This window comes from Octopus bimaculoides, chromosome 3 (genome assembly GCF_001194135.2).
Source record: "Octopus bimaculoides isolate UCB-OBI-ISO-001 chromosome 3, ASM119413v2, whole genome shotgun sequence".
In the NCBI taxonomy this organism is placed as follows: domain Eukaryota; kingdom Metazoa; phylum Mollusca; class Cephalopoda; order Octopoda; family Octopodidae; genus Octopus; species Octopus bimaculoides.
In genome coordinates, this window is record NC_068983.1 from 78,251,340 (window position 1) to 78,259,481 (window position 8,142).

Genomic DNA, 8,142 nt, shown 5'->3' on the forward strand with positions numbered 1-8,142 from the left:
ATATATATATATATATATATATATATATACCTATGTATGTAAGTATATGTGTACACAAACTGCATCATCTCATTGAAACCATGCTAAAAAACCAATATGTTGAAGAAAGATACGTTCCTGCAATCTGTCAGAACCTGCCAAACCATCTAGTATATTCAAGCATGTAAGGCAGAAGCAAAATGATAACAATAATGATGAAGATGATGATCATGATGAAGATATATGTTAGACAGAGAGACTCTGGGTATTTGTAAATATATAGAGTATGTATGAGTAGGAAATAGAAAATAAATGCAGGGAGGGCCAGCCAGCAAGAAAGAGAGAGAAAGTGATATATTGATGTAGCTCTTAGCTAAACATATTGATAATGACAGATTATTCAAGCCATTTCTATGAATTGTGACGATGTTATTTTCGAAGATGAGGTCTCTCCTATGAATATATATTGCAGTGATGTTTACACAATAACAACTTCACAGTCACTTTCTGTAATCTATCTCACAAATGTTTCAGGAAGAATATAATTGGAATGTGTCTGTGGCTATTGCTAAATTTACTGTGCTTTATTTTAACTTTATTTCCTCATAATGATTGTATGAGATTTCTATACTCAAGTTAATTTATTTTTTGTGGTCATGATGACACCAACTGCAGTGAGTGGTGAAGGTTGGAATAGCAATAACAACGATGAAGACAAAAATGATGATGTTGATGCTGATGACCATGGCAAAGAAAAAGAAGGAAGAGTAGGAGACAGAGAAAGTGGACGGGGAGGACGAAAAGGAGACGGAAAGTATCGGTGATGATGATGATGATGATGATGATGATGAGGGGGGAGGGAGGATAAGTCTCATGATGTTGCTTATGGTTTTGATGATAATAGGGGTAATAGTAACTGTGATACTGAAGATGATAAGGGGATGATGATGATGATGACAATGACAATATGGTAGTGGTGATGATGATGATGGTGGTGATTATGGTGGTGAGGGTGATGCTGATACTGGTTGGGCTAGTGCTTGTACTGATGATGATGATAATGATTATGGTGAGAAAGTGGAGGAGGAGGTGGAGGAAGAGATAAAGAAGAGGAGGAGGAGGTAGAGTAGAGAAGCGGAAGTGGAGGAAGCAGAAAAGAGGAGAAGGAAATAGAGAAGAGTAGGAGAATGGGGAGGAGGGGAAGGAGGAAGTGGATAGGATGTTATTGATAATGCACATGGTGACAACTGGAGATCAAACCAATAGAAATGTAATAGACATGTAAATAATGAAATATATAAAAGAAAATTTCATCAATAAAGCTACAATTACTAGTATTAGAAAATTAGGTCTTAAGAAAAGTTACATCTTCAGACAATTTTTACTTTATGTGTAAAAAGACGGAGATGTTACTAATGTATTTCTTTCAATCATACTGTACTCAAATCCAGTGTAGTTTTCCAGCAAGATCAGCGCATTGATTCCTGCAGAAAATAGGTCAGAAACATAGAGGTGCAGGGGTGGCTGTGTGGTAAATAGCTTGCTAACCAACTACATGGTTCCAGGTTCAGTCCCACAGCATGGCAGGTGTCTTCTACTATAGCCTCAGACTGACCAAAGACTTCTGAATGGATTTGGTAAACGGAAACTGAAAGAAGCCAGTTGTATATATATATACATATATGTGTGTGTGTGTGTGTGTGTGTGTGTGTGTGTGTGCATGTGTGTGTGCATGTGTATGCATGTGTGTGTGTGTGTGTGTATACGTTTGTGAGTCTGTTTGTACACCCACCATCACTTGACAACTGATGCTGGAGTATTTGCGTCTGCATAACTTAGCAGTTCAGCAAAAAATAGAATAAGTACAAGGAATAAGTCCTGGAGTCGATTTATTCAACTTGGGCAAGTGTCTTCTACTATAGCCTCAGGCTGACCAAAGCCTTCTGAGTGCATTTGGTAGACGGAAACTGAAAGAAGCCTGTTGTGTATATATATATACATATATATGTGAGTGTGTGTATGTGCATGCATGTGTGTGTGTGTGTGTATGTTTGTGAGTTTATTTGTCCACCCACCATCGCTTGATAACTGATGCTGGCGTATTTGCGTCCCCATAACTTAGCAGTTGAGCAAAAGTGAATGATAGAATAAGTACAAAGAATAAGTCCTGGAGTCGATTTATTCAACTGAAGGTGGTGCTCCAGCATGGCTGCAGTCAGATGACTGAAACAAGTAAAAGAATAAAAGAATAAACTGAAGAAAGCCATGAAGGAGACCAAGATAGCAGCTGAAACCAGCTCAGGTTGATAAGAGACTGCAAGTGGACCCCTTCCTTAGGTGAAGACAAGTTCAGTCCTCACTGCCCCACTCAGGTAAAGCATACAGGCTGATGGCTAAACTGCTTGAGATGCCTCCCTGAAATGCTTGTTAATATTACAAAAGGATTTCCAGCATTGCAATGGATTTAGAAGAGCCTGCGAAACCTCTGAGTAGCTGCTGCAGTTTCTACATGGGACAAAGCATCTCTGATGTTTATTTCAACTACATATATATATATATATATGTGTGTGTGTGTGTGATGTGGTAGGTAGCTTGCTTCCTAACCACATGGTTCCGGATTCAGTCCCACTGCATGCCAACCAAGGCCTTGAGAGTGGATTTGGTAGACAGAAACTGAAAGAAGCCCATCATATATATATAAAATAAATATGTTTCAAAGAAAAAAGACGACACATGGTATAAATAGGGGAAAAGTAAAAAAAAAACAAAGAAAATGCACATTAGATATAAAAAATAAAGGCTTTTTTAAGAGAAGCAATGATATATATACATAAAATTAGATGATTTGAGGTGGAATTACGAAGTATAAAAATTATTATTATGAATCATTATAGAGATACAAAGTCATACCGGTATCATCAGAGCTGATCACTGACTTTGAATAAACACCAATTTCCAAACAGTGTTGGGTCTAATAATACCTGAGTGAAAAGATACATGCAAGGGAGGTAAACAGTTCTGGAAGTGATGGAATTAAGGTAGCTATAAATACTGGAATATGCATGATGTATGGAAATTAGTGGGATTATTGGTATTGGTAAGGTTAGTAGTGTCTAGTATTAAGTTGTTTGTTCATGTTGAGTTGTGGATGATATTTATAAATGAAAGTTGTCTCTTTATTTAATCTTTGCTGTACTGAGGTGTTCTGTGTGTATACATATGTTTAGATATATAGATCAAAATATATATTCACATACACATATATACACACACATAAATATATATATGTATGGATTCCATTTTTTCCTCATGTACATTGTATCTCTATAGCTAAATCATTATATTTTATTAATTTCAAACTGTCATCAAAAAGATATTTTATATATTAGTAAAATAATAATAATAATAATAATACCAACAACAACAACAATAATAATAGTAATTACAATAATTATAATAATTATAATATAAAGGTGTTCATTGCTTATAATACAAATTAAAATTGTGTGGGAAAAATGGCTGTGAAATTTCACAGTCATATTCCAGAATATTTGTCATGTTTTGTGACAGTTTTCAAGAATATCTTTATTATTTATTTCCTATCATAACTCATCTTGTTTTTATATCTATATATTGGCAAATTAATATAACAAACCCCTTGATAATGTCTGTGAATGTCCTCCAAAAGTGACTGACATAATCTGATTAGTTTCTGATTTTCACAAAATATTCAATATTTGCTATTATGCATTAAAAAATGGTTTACAAGCAGCTTTGAAAAAACTATCATACAATTTTTGTTGGCAGAATTGCATTTCAAAATGGATTCCCTTTTCTGCATTTAACCCTTTACCTTGAAGATTGCATCAGAAAGTTTTCATTAAAAAGAATCATATTCAATTGAGATGAGTTATGCAACTTGCTTGCCCAGAGGGCATGATTTAAATTATGCTTTAATGTTACACTCAGGACCATACATTCTGGCATTTTGTTTATCATGCTTGTGGCAAAAACAGACAGCAGTACTTGTTGCAATCTTCTGACTTGCCAGTTCCTGTTGAACCATCCAGCTGATGTTAGCATGGCAAACAGATGATAAATGTGGATGATCGTGACAATAATGATGCAGCCATTGTACTTCACAATATATGCATATACAGGCCAAATATCATTCGACGGCAAAGGGTACAAAAGTGATGCATCGTAGAGATCAGCTTCTCTGTGGATGTGAATGTTTCTTTGAAAATTAGGGGAAAAGATAACATCTGTGGAGAACTGATGAGAAACCTACAATTCTTACACACAAGCTACAAGTTTTCATTTGTTTCTATTATCGTAGGTGCACTGAAACATACAACATCTTGTTTGCATAGAAACCTAGAAATGCTTGCATTTTTCAAAAAAGAGCAGATCAGATTGATTTGTGTCCTCCAGAAGCTCACAGCATGTGCACTCACATAGGTGCAGGGAAAGAGAGAATTCCATCTCTTTATCTCATTTCCTCTGGAGACTTTGCCACTCCCTGAATGAAAACCCCTAACATTGAATAGACGATCATTGACAGGTTCCCACCTTTCCCACTGGAGCTCACAATTGCCAACGCTACCTCTTTGAAAGATTGCACATTCTCCACCAGCCTGCAGTACCTATCATGAGTAATATGAACTATCTTATTGCTGCCACCAGAGGTACTCTCTCCTGGTGAACTTCAAACCACTGGCTACCATTAACCCAAATATACAACCATGACATTGGATGCAGCTCCACACTGGGTATCCCACAAACAAGGACAATGCCTATGCAAACCACAGGCTAACCTTCCAAAATTATTCATCTCCTGTAACCCCTACACCTGCCTCCATAAATGTGGATTTGTGCACACACAAATACATACATAAGTATACTAGTCCTCACTTGCTTTCTCTTCCCATGCCACCAAACCTCAGTCCAATGCTAATTTCCCACCTCAGCTGTAATACTGTTGCAACCACACTAGTTCACATTTGTCATGTCTGCCTACATAAACACCAAAGCATGCTTATATACGTATGTGTGTGTGATATCAGATATACAGGGTGCATAAGGTACTTGAGGACATACTGTTTGGGGGTCATTGTTGCATTTTTAGCTAACTCTATATAATCTTTGTTTCAGAAAATAATGATTGCAGACCCTCAGATTACTCAAGAAATGAAGAGGCATGCTGTTATTGTGGTTATAAAGGCTGAGCATAGCGCTTTAGAAATATCTCGATTCTTAAAAGTTTGTGAGGAACTAGAAACTGAAGACGGAAATATGTCACCAGTATCAAAGCATTAAAAAGCGTTCTGAATGCTCTGAAATCATCAAAACACTTGAATTTATCTAGCAAGTTCAACAGACCATTAATTACAGTCTCCGAAAGTCCATGAAGTCAATTGCAAAAGATCTCCATGTATCAGAAAGACAGTCAGAAATGTTGCCCACAAGGACATCAAATATAAATCTTGCATGATGAGAAAAGGTCAATTTGTCAGAAAAAGCAAAAGAAAATCACTACATCAGATCTAAAAGGCTCTTAAACAAGCCGAAAAATTCAGTAGAAGAAGATTTGATTTGGTTTTCCTCAAATGAGAAAAACTTCGACCAGAATCAAAAAGTTAACAGAAAGAATGACAGATGGTTATGTGCAGACCCTTCTGAATTTCTAAGTGTTATGCACACAAAATTCCCTGCAACTGTCATGGTTTTAGAGGTTGTCAGCAATGAAGGATATGTGATGCCTCCTTACTTCTTTCCACAAGGCCTTAGAGTTAATTCTGCCGCTTACATTGAGGTCCTGGAAATAATTGATAAGTCCTGGATAGACAGTATATGTAATGGAAGGTGATATGTGTCTCAGTAAGACTCTGCACTATCACACATGGCTCTACGAACACAGGAATGGGTGGCTGAAAATTTTCATGATCATTTAACCCCTAACCTTTGGCCTCCTAATTCCTCAGATCTCAATTCTTTGGAATGTTACATGTGTAATGTTGCTGAGAGAGAGTACAATGAACATGCCCATAACACCAAAGATTCTTTAAAAGCTGCCATAGTTAGAGTAATGTCCAAAATGAACCAGGACCACTTGATTTGAGATTGTAGATGATTTAGATTTCAAATATAGAAGCAATTACTGAAGCTGAAGGAGGCTTTATTAAATAGCATTGTAGAAAAGAAGGTGTACTTTTTATCCTTGTAGCATTTTTTGATAAATAAAGTTATTATCTGTTATTATATATCTGTTTTTTTTTATAAACATAAATCAGTCCTCAAATATCTTGCGCACCTTGTATATGTGTGTGTCTGTTTGTCTGTGTGTGTTTCATATCAGATAAAAACACATGCACACATATGTTCTTCCAAATAAACATGCACACATTCAAACATTCATACATTAATACAAGAATGTAAATACATTCACCAATCATCCCCACACATGCATCCATACATGCATCTTGTACACGTTCGTACACACACACACACACACACACACACACGTATACAGCAGGCACTAGCACACACAATATTGTAACTACAGTCACACACAGACGTACACATTCATACAACCAATAACACACACACAGCTGATATACACAGCTGACACACTTCCTCATATTTGCACATGCAGGTACTCACACTTAGCTGATGCACATCTGCACACATGCATACAAACACCCTGACAACTACACACATATGCATCCCCAAGCTGATGGATACCATCAACCCTCACCCACATGGCATTCCTCACCTATATGCCAACCTTCACCTACATGCCAACTTACACATACTCATACTCCTATACACACACATAACTGACACATATGCATAGACATCAGACAATTACATCCACACACTCATACACCTAGTATATACACACATACCCTCATCGGTCATGCTTCTATCAGTTTCCAAGTCTCTCAAAAATCAGCCAGACACCAAGACTCCACCAGTTTACTGTCCAGCCATGTGGTTCAAGAAATTCTCTTTCCTAATGCATCTGTTGTTGCAGAAATGCTAATGTCACTTCTAAAAACACCATATAATCTGTCATGACCAATAGCAGCCCGGTTTCCAGTAATCACATAGGACTTCCAGTATCTCTTCATTCAGTTGTCTGAGCCTGAATGAGCTAGGTTTCTATCAGAAGCCTGTGAAACTTTAAGTTGCATGGAGCTGAATCAAAATGTTTTTAAACAATAATATATATAACTCCACATAAATGTATTGAGTGCTTTTTTCTTTCATAGCTACATCCTTCTGTGTGTTCTTCCTTTTATGAAACAATGAGATGCAATTTGAAGGGAATTTAGCAACTATTTCTTCAAGATCAAACAACTATCTAAAAGGCTCCATCATTGACTCATATAATGGCTTTTACGCTTCTTTATCTCTGGAAAAATGTTCTGTTGTTTGTATTACTTTCCTTAATTAAATTATGAAGCCTGTCATAATTTTCTATGAAATTATTTTGCTATCCTTTTGTAATTATTTCATAGGATTTTTCTTTGTGAGCATAGCAATATCTTAGCATCATCACTACCATCATTATCATTGTAATCGTCATTGCCCTCATCCTTGACTTTGTTTTCTCATGCCAATATTGTAACTACAGTCATCAATGTCATCTTTCGCTTTCTCTCCCCTTTACACTTTTCTCTCTCTCCCTCTCTCTCTCTCTCTGTCTCTCCCTCTCAAATACACAAACAACTAGATCTTATGCCAAATCCTCAACTTTAATCTATGTAACTTCATTTACAATACCAGAAGATACACTGTCTTCCTGGCGGTTTTCTGATATTATATGTTGTTTCCTTGTGCAAAACTACTGTGGTGTGCATATCTGCTGGTACATATGTATCTGTATACATATACATGCACACACACACACACACACACACGCATATATATATATATATATATATATATATATATATATAACGTTGTAGTATATTGTCAACTTAATGTGACAATCCCAAGAAGGGAATACACTACTGCCGTTTAGCCCTAGGAAGCTGGACCGCTTCCTGTCGGCCTTGACACAATTACTGTGTCCTTAAGTTTGCGAGGGGGAGACAAACTCCTACACCCAGCCTAGCCAGCATTCAGGGACATGTTTCTGAGTCTTTGCTCATCATC